Source organism: Echinops telfairi, unplaced genomic scaffold (genome assembly GCF_000313985.2).
Source record: "Echinops telfairi isolate 266 unplaced genomic scaffold, ASM31398v2 ScPeMD7_3533;HRSCAF=4204_0, whole genome shotgun sequence".
NCBI classification, from domain to species: Eukaryota; Metazoa; Chordata; class Mammalia; order Afrosoricida; family Tenrecidae; genus Echinops; species Echinops telfairi.
The window spans coordinates 92,251,660-92,261,242 of record NW_022107431.1 but is presented as its reverse complement, the minus strand read 5'-3'; the positions used below and the strand labels follow the sequence as shown (position 1 = coordinate 92,261,242).

The 9,583-nt window shown below is 41.3% G+C and overlaps 1 protein-coding gene across 1 annotated transcript in view; it reads right to left on the bottom strand.

The window, feature by feature from the left end:
- UBE3D (ubiquitin protein ligase E3D) overlaps nt 1–9,583 on the bottom strand; it is a 185,498-nt gene that overhangs the window by 162,124 nt on the left and 13,791 nt on the right. The gene's annotated exons all lie outside the window — the stretch shown is intronic.

The window sequence follows — 9,583 nt, the reverse complement described above, 5'->3', positions numbered from 1 at the left end:
GGCTACCAAAAGATATAGTATCTGGGGTCTTAAAGGCTTGAAGGTAAACAAGCAGCCATCTAGCTCTGAAGCAACAAAGCCCACATGGAAGTAGCACACCAGCCTGTGTGCTCACGAAGTGTCAAAGGGATCAGGTATCAGGCATCAAAGACCAAAAAATCATATCATGTGAATGAGGGGAAGTGCAGATTGGGGACCCAAAGCCCATCTGTAGGCAACTGGATATCCCCTTACAGAAGGGTCGCGGGGAGATGAGCCAGTCAGGGTGCAGGGTAGCAGTGATGAAACATACAACTTTCCGCTAGTACCTAAATGCTTCCCTCCACCCCCCAAGATCATGATCCCAATTCTACCTTACAAATCCAGCTGGAATAGAGGATGTACACTGGTACAGATAGGAACTGGAAACACAGCGAATCCAGGACAGATGACCCCTTCAGGACCAGTGGTGAGAGTGGTGATACCGGGAGGGAAGATCAGGTAGAAAGGGGGAATGGATCACAAGGATCTACATATAACCTCCTCCCTGGGGGACAGACAACAGAAAAGTGGGTGAAGGGAGACGTTGGACAGTGTAAGATATGACAAAATAATATTAAATTTATAAATTATCAAGGGTTCATGAGGAAGGGGGTAGTGGGAAGGGAGGGGGAAAATGAGGAGCTGATGCCAAGGGCTCAAGTAGAAAGCAAATGTTGTGAGAATGATGATGGCAACATATGTACAAATGTGCTTGACACAATGGATGGATGTATGGATTGTGATAAGAGTTGTACAAGCCCCCAATAAATGATTTTTTTTAAAAAGGGTGGGGGGAACACAATTGTAAGAATAAAAACCAAGTCAAAAACGAAATACCAAAGGGAAGGGACTTCAGAGTTTCCTTGGTGGCATAGTTGGTAACGTGATAGGCTCTAACCACAAAGCTAGTTTAAGCTACCAGTCACTCCCCAGGAGAAAGATGAAACTTTCTACTCCTGTAGAGTTAGTCTTGGAAACCCAGGGGGCCAGTTCTAGCCTGTCCTAAACTGTTGCTGTGAGTCCGAATCAACTCAATGATGGTACATTTTTTGGAAGGGAGGGAGAGCACAGAGGGTGCAGCAATGGCCTAATAAGTTGATTGGTGTTCACTTGGTGAAAAGAGCATGGAGTACCTTAAGAAGGAGAAATCAGGGGGTCGAAGGTTGATGACTTTTTTAAGAAGTGATGGTCTGAAATGTAAGCCCCTGACTCCTTCGCAATTTTTTAAAAAGTTACTGTTTAGGAACTGGAAACACAGGGAATCCAGACAGATGAACCCCTCAGGACCAGTGGTGAGTGGCGATTTCTGGGGGACAGACAACAGAAAAGTGGGTGAAGGGAGACGTCGGACAGTGTAAAACATGACAAAATAATAATAATTTATAAATTATCAAGGGTGGGTGGGGGTGAAAAAAATAAGGAGCTGATACCAAGGGCTCAAGAAGAAAGCAAATGTTTTGAGGATGATGGCAACAAATATACAAATGTGCTTGACACGATGGATGGATAGCTGGATGGATTGCGGTAGAGTTGTATGAGCCCCCAATAAAATGATTTTTTTTAAGTTACTATTTATCTCTATGTATACTCTGTTTGGGAGTCACCAAATCCTGTCCATACTCATGGAAAACAAAATTAAACTTTCACGTAGTATTTTTAATACTTACAACATCTTGATAGGTAAATAGTTGCTTTTCACTTGTTTCCAATTTTTTAAGAGCCAAAAGCAAATATGGTTTACCACTTTTCTACTCTTAAATTAGAAGACTAATAGTCTAAGAGGAGAAACAAAGTGTGCATGGTTATGAGGTGTTTTAGGTCTGAGCATTTTGAGCACTGGAAATGCTTAAAGCACCTGAATCCATATGCATTTCTGATCGCACAAGTTCAACTGTTTATTAAGAATCAATTGTGTGTGATCACAGATGGCTGATGCCAGTTATACAAGCACAAGTCAAAAAGCATTGCTGCAAAATCACAGAAACTTTCATTAAGCAAAAATATCCCTGGTTGTGTAGTGGTTAGGCCTTGGGCTGCGATCACATGGTGGGCAGTTTGAAACCACCAGCAGTTCCGAGGAGGAGAGACTGGACTTTCTACTCGTGTAAATGCCACACGGGCATTTCAACTCTTGCTTATAGGATTGCTATGAGTGGCCATTGACTCAATGACAGTTAAGTTTGGTTTCTGAGGGAAGTTAATAAACTACCACAAATCAGGATCAGTAAACAGTAAGGACTGGTCCACAACATCTACCCTCAGCAGCAGCCTAGTCTCTCTCTGTCGTCTTCAGCCTCTCAGCCATGTAGTCCCTTGGCCTCTGCCTCCACGAACCAGGACGCCTGCTCGTCACTCGGCCTCACGGTCCCAGGCTCTGCACTGCTCCTCTGTCTTACGGTTTCCTTGCCTCAGCCTCGGATCTTGGCCCGGGTCCTTTGCTCTCAGATTCCATGCCAATCTCTGGTGCCTCTGGTCTCAGCCTCTGCCACTTCACAGAGATCTCGAACCTGCTCTTATTATGGCCCTGGGATTTTCTCTCGGTGTCCGAGAAGGCTCCCAAGGAATGGCTTTGATGGAGGAGTCCATATCCCAAAGGAAACGAAGGCTGTGACTTGATTCACACCGTCTATCAAGGTCAGGACTTAATCCCACCCCAATCTTGTCCATTAATATAGCAGAGCTCTCCCCATAATGGGATTATAACCACAGGCATAGGGTCTAGAATGATAATATATCACATAAGGAATTATGGCTGGAAGGGCCCTTTTAATTGACTACATCTCAGCAGGTAGTTTTTCTAGAAATTGGTCTATTTCTTGTAGGTTGTCCAATGTGTCGGAATACTGTTCTTCAGGATATTCTATTATCCTTTACATTTTTCTTGGTTTTGTTGTGAAATCATCCATTCCATTTCTCATTTGCATCTTATTTTCCTTTGTTAGATTTGAAGTGGTTTGTTGATTATATCAATCCTTTCGAACCAAATTCTAGTCTTATTGATAATTTCTAATGTTTTTCTGCTTTCTATTTCACTTATTTCTGCTATAATCTTTATTTCTTTTCTTCTGGTGACTGTAGGTTTACTTTATTGCCTTTTTTCTAATTGGAGATATTGAGTTAAGGTGTTAATTCTGGTTCTTTAATCTTTTTAAATGTGTGTTTAATGCTAAATTTTTTCCTATGAGCATTGCTTTACCTGTGTCTCAAAGGTTTGAGTACATTGTGTTTTCATTCTCATTTGGCTCAAATAATTTATTCATTTAAAAAATTTCTTCCATTACCCAATAGTTTGTAAGCAGGTATTTCTTCAATTTTCACATATTTGATTTTTTCCCTCTTCATCTTTCTACTGTTGACTTCTAATTTCATAACATTGTGATCTGAGAAGAAGCTTTATAGTATTTAAACGTTTTAAATTGTATTGTGGCCTAACATACAGTCTATCCTGGAGCATGCTCTTGTGCACTAGGAAAAGATCTGTACTGTGCAAATGTTGGGTAGTGTCCCCTATGGCCATGAGGCCAAATTGTTTGATGTGATGTGTAGTTCTTCTGTGTCTGGGGAGTTTCTTTCTAGTTCTGCTTTTCATTAAAAGTGGTATAGGACAGTCTCCTACTCTAATTGTAAAACTGTCCATTTCTCGCTTAAATTCTGCTTGAGTTTGATTTTTCGTGTTTTGAGACTCTTTCACAGAAATTTATTATGGTTATGTCCTCTTGTTTGACTGACTTTTTCTTCATTATATAATGTCTTTCCTTGTCTCTTATGAATGTTTTCCCCTTAACATCTAATTTATCAGAAACTAATATTGGCACTCCTATGCTTTTATGATTGCCATTTGCTTACACTTTTTTTTTCCTTTCTATGAATTGTACTCTATTTTTGGTTTGGGGCCTAAAGTATGTCTATTGTAGGCACCATATTAATGGATCCTTTAATTTATTTTTAAGTTAATTCTGCTAAGCTGCTGAAATTTTGATGAATTCGGTTTACATTATCCAATTGATAAGCCACAATCCTGCAAAACTAAACTTGAATGGTAACACTATCATGCACAAAAAATAAGTAAATAGATAAAAGTATTATTTTATTCCAGAAGTTTATGCCATATTATAAGCAATCCAGTTTATGTCTGTACTTTTTCACATCTTTGTTTGGTTTTAAAGATAACCGACTATATTCTTAGGAGTGGTTATTATCAGATTACAGCTAAAGCTCGCATGTCGAGTGGACTAAGGAATCAGTTGGCTATATTCTGACATCCCTTATGCTCACAGAGAGATCATTCTGCTTGGTTCTTTCTACAGTTTCACTGTCCTCATGAGCTGCTAAGACTGACATCCAGCTCTGCTGGGTGTAAATACAACAGGGCAAGTCTGTCATGCCATTCTACCCTCAAATAGTCTGAAAATCAGAAGGCTTATGCTTGAGAGTCTATTTGGTCAACTAATTTAATTCATGTTTATCACAGATTTATACCTAAAAGTCAAAATATTCCATATGCAATAACCATATCACTGTTTCTGAATCTATTTATAAAGAATATGTTATCATTATTGTTGCTTGCTATGCGAGCCTGTTAGTCCGATCAATTTATGAGTGGTTCTCATGAAACAATCTGATAATATCCCACTTGTTATATTGTTCTACAAAAACAAAAACCTTAGAGATAACCAGTCCTCAAAAAGTGATACATTATTATAGTTCAAGAAGGACACTAATACCTTGAAGGTACTAGTGAAATACGTGTGTGTATATAGATATATATACAGACCTTAATAAAACAAAATAAAATATATACGTTCAGACAAACTTTATAGAAAAGTATTCTCAGCTAGTGAAATATGAAAATTAGAGAATTTTGTTGTAAATAAATGAGGCAATAGTGTGTTGACTTTCGGATAATCAAAATAAAGGCTAGGAGCAAAAAACTCACTGCCATCAACTCTATTCTGATTCATAACAACCCTACAGGACAAGGTAGAGCAGCCCCTGCAGGTTGAAAAGACACTGTAACTCTTTTAATGAGAGCATAAAGCCTCATCTTTTCCCCACTGAATAGTGGGAGGCTTTGACAGTTTGCCTGCAATTAACAGACTAACACATAACAACTCCACCGCCATGGCTAAGAATATGTGCTTATAAAGCAAGAAGAAAAGGAGTGGGGAGACTGCTGTAATGAACATAGTTGTGTACCCTGGTGATAATAATTTATTAACAGCTATAATGAGTAGGATAGTCACTTCCACATTATTTCTTTAATTTACTTAACAAGAACCACTTTCTTTTTAATAAGAAATAAGCATCAGTCTTGCACTTTTCCAAATAATCATGAATCACAGAACCAATGTACAACTTGATGAGGTTCATCAATCACAGGATTTTCATGCTGGTAGGAGTCTTATAAGTATACAAGGGGATTTTAAACATTTGGGGAAATATTGCTGTCTTTGTTTCCACAAACTTTCTAAAGCTCCTTTGTATCTGATCCAGCCTTCTCATGGTGAGGAAGCTGAGGTGCAGGGCCTGAGACTGGCTTGTTCACAGTAATACGTTCACCAGAAAGCAGACCTGTAACACCGCTCCACTGCTCCTATGGAGATAAGTCAACACACTCCAAGAGGCCTCCTTAGCAAAGACGTTTCCAAGCATTTAATTTTGAATACAGTACATACAAGCCTCTTTTGAAAAGTTTTTGTTTTGGTTTAATGGGCAGAGCTATCTTTATCAGGCATATTTCAAAAAAGAAAACAAAAGGTAACGGGAGGAAATGAGAAGACTGCTGGGTTTAATAGAAACCATCCAGATGCAGTGCGTGTACAACTACTGGAGCAGCACACTGCTCTGCCGAACAGTCATGGCGCATGCTGCCTACACGGAGAATGTGAGCAAAGCCTGAATTCACTAAAATTTCTCTGGGCTGCCCAAGAGGCAGACAGTACCAAATGCACAGGTACGATATGAAGAGGCTTCCAGGTAAGTCTCTCTAAGGGAGGCAACCTCTCTCAGGCTGTTTATCTTCTCCGAAAGAAAAAGTGGCTCATTTCCACAGCAGTCTTGACTCACAAATGTCTGAAGCACTAACCTAGATAACCTGCTAGTTTAACCAATAAGAGCAGTTTGGAAAAGGGGCTAAAGGTCTCTGTAAAACCGATATACATATTTCCTTTTGTATTATATATTATTATTATTATGAGGCAGCTTCAAAATGTTCCTGGAAGGATGGAATTAAAAGATAATAAAAATGTCCCCACAAACGTTCTGCAGTCCCCTCGTATATGCTGCGTCTGTTAGCTCCCGTGACAAGTTTCAAACGTAGGACGTCTGTTCACGTAAGAAGAGACGAAGGTGCTGGAGGTGACACGAGTAGGCTCTCTGTTTGCTAAGGGGTAAAGTGAGTATTCCAAGTCAAGTCCCGTGCTCCCGCTGCTTCCTCGACATGAGAGGTTCGGCCCAAAGCCAGTGGTGGGAGGGATTACCGTCCTCCAACAACGGCTGCTCAGTCGGCCTGCATCATGATCTGAATTCCAATCATCAGAACACGGATGGCCCAAAACAGAAGATCTAATTCCCGAATTGAAAAAAGGGGGGGCTACCGGGAGAAACTGCTCATCTCACCATCTTTTTCCAATAAACCGGCAGTTGGAAGTTAATAATGAACAAACACATCCACTGCTCTAAGCAGTACTAGGAAATATTGCTAAAGCTAATTTAAATTGTTTCTACTGTGACTTCTAGGTCACCTCTTTGTTGTCTAGGCACGAATGTTCCAGTAGCTGCATCTAGGAATTAGCGCAAAGCTGGAAATAGACTAGGGAAAGGAAACCATTTTTGGTTAGACTACAATGTAAACTAAGGTGACCAGATTTTGGCAGGACAGTCCCGATTTTTAACAATTTGTCCTGCGTCCCGCGGCATTTTAAAAAAGTCCCGATTTTCTGAAAGAATGCACGACAAGCTAGGGCATAGAGTTTTCGGCTGCCACGTGGCTATTTCACCAGGATATGAGTTTTATCAGTGGTGTCCCACTTTACAATGTTAAAATCTGGTCACCTTAACAAATCCCTGAAATGTTCAGGCTTACAGAGGAGGTACTCTGCAGCAACTTCACGCACAGGCAATGGGACTACCGGTGTTCCTTTGACCTTGTTGTTTAACCTAGGAGAGTCATGCTAAGGATGCCCCATTCATTAAACCACTCCCCACACACCCTTACACCAGGATTATCTTCTGCAATCCCATCTACATGGATGGAAGCAAGCAAGCAAGCAAGTAAATCAATGAGAGCAAAATGTAGTTCCCCTAACTCCACTGATTTTAAACTTGCGGTATTTGTATAAAAATCCTGTTAAAAGGATGGTAAGGAAATACACAATCATAAACCAACTGGTGAAAGGCCAAGAAAACCACCTCAAAGTCTATTCAATTCAAAAGGTAAAGAATGTATAAGAGCACACTGGTCACTAAGTGCATTCCTAATGGAGAATTAAGAGGATAATGACCACAGAAGCAGCTAACGCATACTAAACGATAACCATGTGCCAAGTACTGCTCCAAACACTTCAACTCTTTCAATCGCCAAAACAATTCTACACAGCAGGTGTATGGACTGAATTGTGTGCTCCTAAAGCAGCGGTCCTCCACTTGCAGGTCGTGACCCTTTCACAGGGGTCGCCCAATTCATAACAGTAGCAAAATTGCAGTTATAAAGTAGCAACGAAAATAATTTTATGGTTGGGGGGGGTCACCACAACATGAGGAACTGTATTAATGGGTCGTGGCATGCGGAAGGTTGAAAACCACTGTCCTAAAAGATGTTGAAGTCCTAATCCCTGAGCCTGCAAATGTGAGTTCGTTTGAGGAAATAAGGTTGTTTGGGGTTTTTGTTTCCCTTTGCAGATGCCTCCAGTTAATTTAAAAGAGGTTATCTGAGAATAGAGTAAAGCAGAAAGAAAAAGTCAAGCCCACTGTCACTGAGTCTATTCCAACTCATAGCAAAGTCATGTTTCTTAGGGTTTCCAAGAATACAAGTCTTCACAGAAACTGATAGCCTCATCTTTCTCCCATGAAGTGGCTGGTAGGTTCGAACCAACACTCTTGCACAGTTAGGAGCTCAATGCCGAACCCACAGCACCAACAGGGCTCAGAGTAGGGTAGGCCTTAACGCTGATCTGCCTGAGTGACTTCTTATACAAGATAAGGATAGACCACTGAAAGAGCCACATAAGATGAGCCGAGAGGATCGTTTATTAGCCAAGGCACAGCAAGGATCACCAGCAGTGACCAGAAAGCAGGACAGAGGAGTGGAAGAGTGCAAATGATATTGAGGGCTAAATTAGAGGGCAAATGTTTTGAGATTGATGAGAGCAACAGGTGTACATATGTGCTTGACTCAATGGATGGATGTATGGACTGTGATAAGAATTGTACGAGCCCTCAATAAAATAATTTTTTTTTAAAATACCCAAACTCTGAGAAAATAAACTGTTATTCACGGCCACCTATTTTGTGGCATTTTGTCACAGCAGCCAAGGAAACTCCAACAGTAGGTCCCTATTATGATTCACATTTTCACAATGTGGAAATGGAGGCATGGGGCAGTTAAATCACTTGCTCAGGGTCACACTGCTAGTAAAAGGTGGGTCTGGGATTTAGGCTCAGGGGATCTGGCTTCTGACCTGCACTAGGAGTTACTACAATAGACTGGAAACATAACATTGGCGGGGTGGGGGTGGCGGTAATAGGAAGGAAAATAAAGGGGGAGATATGGGATGTAGAGATCAATCACTCCCACCCTCACAACTTACACTTTAATCAGAAAGACAGGCAAATAAGCTTTAGAGGGGCACCTAAGTGCCTAAATTGCCCCAGGGTTTAGGCAAGGCTGCCAGTAATAGATGCCCTTTCACCTGAGCTCTAAGTTCAGGTCTCAGAGCTAACCTCAGGGAGACAGGACTCTAGCGAGCACTTCAGAAGGGGTAACTCTCATCAAGGCCCCCTGTAAGGAAAAGCAAGAAAACACTGCACCCGCTGACCAATATGTACAGATAATAAAGTGTGTCCTCTGGGGGAAGAGAGGAGGTTGAGAAAAGAGGGCTGAAATACCAGGGTGGAGAGAGTGCAACAAAAATGACCAGAAAGACTGACAGTGGCATCCTAAAGGAATGTTTGGAATAAATAGGGATTTATCCTGAAGGAAATTGGGATCGTGGAGGGATCTGAACAGAGGCATACGATGCCTTTTGGAATGAATGCTCACTCACCCATTTGGAAAACACAATAGATGCAGGGAAGAGGGCGAAGTAGCTGGGAAGCTGGCTGCCAGTGTAATTCGATGGCAAAGATGGGATCGTTTAAGGTAGTGGCACTGGGGTAATGTCAAATTTGTGTAGGAAATGCCAAGGAGGATGTTATCAAAAGTATCTGGTGACTGACTGCATGTAGGCAGGGAGGACAACAAGGTGACAGCCTCCTGAGAAGGGGCATGTGCGGGGATTGCCCTAGAAGGTGTCCCTTCTGAGAGGATGGTCTCTGGGGGCCGAGTGGGTCTTGGAAAAGTCCC